This window comes from Calliphora vicina, chromosome 1 (genome assembly GCF_958450345.1).
Source record: "Calliphora vicina chromosome 1, idCalVici1.1, whole genome shotgun sequence".
Lineage (NCBI taxonomy): Eukaryota > Metazoa > Arthropoda > Insecta > Diptera > Calliphoridae > Calliphora > Calliphora vicina.
In genome coordinates this window covers 118,994,833-119,000,832 of record NC_088780.1, presented here as the reverse complement: position 1 = coordinate 119,000,832, position 6,000 = coordinate 118,994,833, and positions in this window count along the sequence as shown.

Sequence of the window (6,000 nt, the reverse complement as noted above, 5' to 3'; positions counted from 1 at the left end):
GTCATATTACTTATACGTACAGGTTTTTTTTAATGTTTGTGAAATTTCTTAAATTGATGCAAACCCCATCTAAAAACGAAAATACTTAGATAATTCCATACACAATGACAAGACAAATAAAACATTTACAGTTTTATTTAAGTTATTATCCTATTTATTTTTTTCATTTTCAAAATTTAGTTTGCTATTGTTTAAAAAAAAAACTAAACACAAAAAAGGACACTCTTCAACATCTGGAAAAATACTGCAGGTTGTGTTTACAGCCATCCCTTGTTTGCAACAAATTGTCCGATATAATACATTTTGCACATGATTATACCTTGTAGTAACAGGTTAGGATGTATTGTAGTCATTCCTCATTTGTAGTTTATTTGTTCATATTGTGAATGAACAAACTGAAATTTGTCTTGTTTTGGTGTAAGTGTAGAATCTCTTATATATGTGTAGCTGTGGCTTTGTTGTATTTCAAGAAATATGTAGCAGCAGAAAAAGTATCTGCACAATTGTGTCAGCTGATATTAATCAGCAATAAAAATAGTTTAAGACATTTACTGTATATAATATTTTTTTCTTGTATTTTAGACCTTCAGTGGGTGGTTATGTTTTCGTTGGTCAAGCATTTTTGCATTAGCTGAATATCCTTTAAATGGTGAGGAGACAAATGTTTCTGGTGGTATTTAACATTTTTTTTACTGTATTAAGGAAAATCAATATTTTTTTAGTTTTTTATATTATAAATTATCAATACACAAAGTACTTTTCAACATCTGTAACATATCAGCAACACCCTACAATAATTGCAACAATAAGCGAAATTTGTTGATTATCTCAAATTAAATCTGAAACATTTTTTCCAATTTGGGCAATGGTAAAATTGCACAATGGGATAATTAAAAAAAAAAGTGGAAATAAATCTGTAGTTTGCAAACGGATAATCCGATTTTAGTAAAATTGATTATAAGAGAGCTGAAGTTGAGTTTAGGTTTTGAATTTGGACTTTCAACACCGAGGAGAGGACTTAGCCTAAACGCCCCAAAGTGGGGTACCTCGATTATATGACAAATTTTAAATGATGCCAATTTAGCAATTTTATAAAATTCTCTGAGCTATGTACGTTTTTCAAAGTTTTATATACAGGAAACTCTAATGTACATTAAAGTCAGCCGTATGACAAAATATTATTGTACTGCATTTTCAGTTTTTTAATTAAGTTCTTTAAAAGGACTTTAAATTTGAATTTCTTTTCTTTTAATTTACACTTGACCTTGTATGGCGATATGGATATCAGATGATATCTCTAAAGAAAAATTAGTTTTAACTTATAAAAATTATAAAATTTTAGCTGTGTTAGTTAAATGCAAATAACAATTTTTAATTATATAATAAAAAAAAATATACACAGAAAAACAAAATTTCGTATTCATCACAAAATTAATAAATTTAAAAAAATATATTTTACTGAAATTGGACCTATCACAAAAATCACAAAATCAAACAATACATTTCCCTCAGCTTTTATTGAAAAAATTTTTAAAATTTAACTTTTTGCAAGAAATCAACTAACATCAGTATCTATCTACTGTAAAATTTTTGACGTATTCCGATTACTCTTTCATCTCGAAAACCACATTTGAGACCATTTTCATGATCATATCAACAAAAATGTATTATTTTCATAAAAAAGGTATTATTTTGATTTAAGCCTTTATTCAAAAAAAAATAATAATCAAATTGTTTTATATAAATTTGGTTGTATTTTGAGTTGATACTGCTTTGTTGATAACATTTGTTTTACTTCATTCACATTATTCACATTTCGAATGTGACACTTTTGTTCAGAAAAATGGTATGGTATTAACTCAAAAAATAGATTTTTTGCAATAATTTGAACAATATAAGAGAAAATGCATGTAAAACTATTTTCAAATGAAATTTGCTTACTATGATATATTCGAATTTTAAAATTATCTTAAAATGTAACCACAAACAGCTATTAACCTCTACTGAAAATTTTAAAATTTTGATTTAATACCTTCTTGTTGATCAAGTGCAACAAGATCAAAAAAAATATCAAACAATTTTTTAATAAAATGAATTAGTTAGTTTTGAATATAAATTCAAATAATTTGGATATTCAAATGGTCTTCTATAGTCATATTGTCATAATATCCTATTATATTAATTTAGTTTAATCAATTTTTTGTTGTGTTTCAAACAAAAAAATTCTAAACTAATAAGACTTTTTGAACTATTTTCTTTAGAATAATTTATGGAAATAACTCAAGTATATAACAGGATTAAATTTTTTAAGAACATATTTTTCACTAAATGTTTCTAAAAGATTAAAGCAAATAATTGTACCGAAATAGCAAAATCCTCCACTTTAATTTGATACCTATGCTACCTATACTATGCCGTTATAGTGAGAAAAGTATAAATATTATAATGAAAGATAAACTGAGTATGAAGTTCTAGCACATACAGCTTTCATATGTACATTAGGTATATAACTAATTTGTCGGGTTATATAAACCCAAAAAATGAATTTTACGCTTAAACTATGCATAATACACTTGTTTGTCTATACAAAAGATATCAGTGTATTCTGTTGTTGTTAACTGTGACTAAAAAAACACTAATATCTTTCATTATGTTTCAATATATATTTATTTTCGATTTCTGAATAATTAAAATTTTGAGTTGAGTCACTTTTGAACTGGGTGTGCATTATATCCGACGAACAAATTTTTAAAAAATCAAAAACCATATAAAAGGTTTAAATGTTTTTATTAAATTATAAAGAACTCTAAAGTTTATTCAGTGAGTCTAAATTTTATTTAAATCGAAACAAAATGAAAAAAATATTATTAAACTAATAAAAACCGGGGTGGGTATTGGTAAAGCGAAAAATGTCGCTTTACGGTGTAATTTTCATAATTAATTAATATTAATTATTAATTGATATTATAAATATAATATAAATTATTATATTAATTAAAAATAAGTAAAAAAAATAAAAATTTAATTATAATAGCTAAACATGTCTTAACAAATTCTCCAAAAAAAGTTATAACGATTATTCAAATTCGAACGAATTTTTTGAAAAAAAAAAACTTAAATATCACTGTGCAACAAGAAAATCTTTCTCGAATGAGACCAACGGGAAATGAAAGTAGATAATTAGTATACCAAAACCCCCAAAGGGTTTTTAAAAGTTAGCTCGTGTTTTAAAGTTTTTCGCCTTTCAGATTTTTTGAGTAAAAATGTTTCATATATATTTTATGAATAATCTATTGAATTAAGTCAATATTTATATAAAGTAATTTTAGTTGAATGCTCTAGTCCTAATATACTTAAAATTCATTAATTTTAACACTTTTTGAAGATTTATTTTTTTATTTTTATAGTTTTTGGTACTTAGATACGCAATTACCAATTTTTGGAGAATTGCTGAATATTGCCGTAAAAGTATTGAGTAGTGGGTATCGTGTATCGAGTATTTGCCATATTGTTTGAGTACTCAATACTCAAAAGTAGTTACTCAATACTTTTAGACTTGTATTTCTACAAATTAAATTCTTTAAATTTAACGGTTATGGTGCAAAAAGTGCAATTCTTCGGGGATTGTAATCTGGATACATTAAATACATGTGCTTTCTATGTGACTGGGACTCCAGATATAAGGGTGATCAATAAGCAAATCATGAATGGAAGTGTAGGGAATTAAGCAAACATGCGAATGCCAATGTCATTGAAGATCCCCTGGTACCTCAAGACAAAGTTTTATTACCATCATTACATATAAAACTCGGTATAGTAAAAAGTTTTCTGAAAACTGTGGTTAAGAGGGATGAAGTTTACACTACTTTAGCAAAAATTTTCCCCCGACTCACTGAAAGTAAATTAAAAGAAGGTAAAACATTTAAAATAAGTATATTTTTCTTGATTAAAATATATATTTTTTTATAACTTTTCTTCCTTTAGGTGTTGTGAATGGTCCAGACATTCGGAAGCTGGTCAAAAATCAGGAATTTGATATTTTAAATAAAAACGAATTGATTGCTTGGCAATCAATCAATCTAAGAAGTTATTGTCGGGTTGTTGGGAAAAATAGGTCTGACAGCTATCAGATATCTGTTAACGCAATAATGAACAGTACCACCAAATTGCAATGCCATTTGAAATGAGGTAATTTTTAATATACATATATTTTTTTCTCCCAATACATTTTAACACCAATTTTGCAGATATCGAGGAAAATAGTCTCCCGATGCTGTATTAGCGGAAATTTGTTGGTGGAGCAAGAACTTGCATTACGATGATGAAGGAGAAGAAAACACAGGAAGTGAACTACAAAATTTGTCTACTTCAAATTCTGGTTCTACATAGCATCCACCAGAGCAGAAAAGACCTCGAGCTATATAATGTAGTTCATTTTTATATAAACTATGTAAAAAAAATACAAATACAAATTAAATTTTAAAAATTAAATATATATGAAAAATTTTTGCTCAAAAAAGCTGAACTTGAAAGTCGCATAACTTTAAAATACGAACCCTTTGGGGTTTTGGTCTACTGATGTTCTACTATCACTTCCCGTTGGTCTCATTCGGGAAAGATTTAATAACCCGAAATTTGATGCACAATGTATTTAATTCTAAAAATTACTGACTAAGTTCTCCATACTAAAAGATACAAAGTTCTGTGAAATTCATAGGTAAAGGGTAATTATTCCAGAAATTATTTTGCTCAATTTAAAGTCAATTTAAAAAAATCAAGTTCAAATTAATATTTGCTTTTGCAGACTTAAATAATTTGCATATTTTTTCCGCCAAAAAAAAGCTAGCATTAAAATTAACCATTTCTTTGTTTATTTATTTAAAATGTCTCTGTTATTAACAAAACGCTTTTGTCAATTACAACTATGCTCAATTTCAAATAGTAATTAAATTTCTGAAAGCAGACTGATCAAAGTGAAACAAATACACTTAAATAGCAAATTATATAAGAATTGTGATACAAAAAAACCACAGTTTTTTTGCTAAAATAAGCGAATATAATGAGCATGAGAAAATCAACAAACAACGAAAACATAACAAAAGTCGTATACAGACAAAACGCGTAGTTGAGACAATAAATGGGATAAACAAAATATTTCAAGCCAATTGGTGTAAAGGGTACACACACACTCACAAATACAATGAGATCCCCAAAAAAAAAACAGTTGTATGGAGACAAAAACAGTGTAATTTATTTTGTTACTGTATAAAATCAAAAATTAACAAAAACAACAAACATGCACAGACACGCATATACAGGAGAGAACAAGCAATTGTATTATTGTTGCTGAGTTTTTATGCTTTGAAGTAATAAGAACAAGTTAATACAACATTAAAACAAGAGAGAAAGTTCCAGCGAGTGAGAAAGTTTAAGGAAATGAGAACAAACGCAGGCGTATAAAAACCAGTATCCTGAGAGAGAGGATAAACAAAAACACAGTTGTCTACAACAAAAAACCCCACATAATAAAAGAGCCAAACACTCACACACATACCCATACTTTCTCTGATGTGTATGTGTTTCCAAAGGAAATAGAAAAATGCCATTAAGTATATAACGAGTGGGTGGGTGGCAATTTGGGTGGTTCAACTGTTACCGACTGGTACTAAAATTCCAGGCAAAAAAACACCGTGTATACACAGGCATGTGATATTTTCAACGTGTTTAAGCCACCAGACAGAAGTTACCTTTGCTCTGGCCTGGACGACAAACAATACAAACGGTTGATCGTCGTCTAGTGTAGAAAAATTCAATACAATTATTCATGAAAAAAAACTATCAAAATATACAAAAGAATTTCAGAGCTTCACACCAAAAATTTCTTCAAAATATATGTAAAAAATTAAATAAAAAGTTAAATACATGTTATTTTTATCCGAAAAATAAAGTGTGAAGAGAGAGTGTGTCCAAGTGAACTGAAATTTTAATTAAATTAATTTA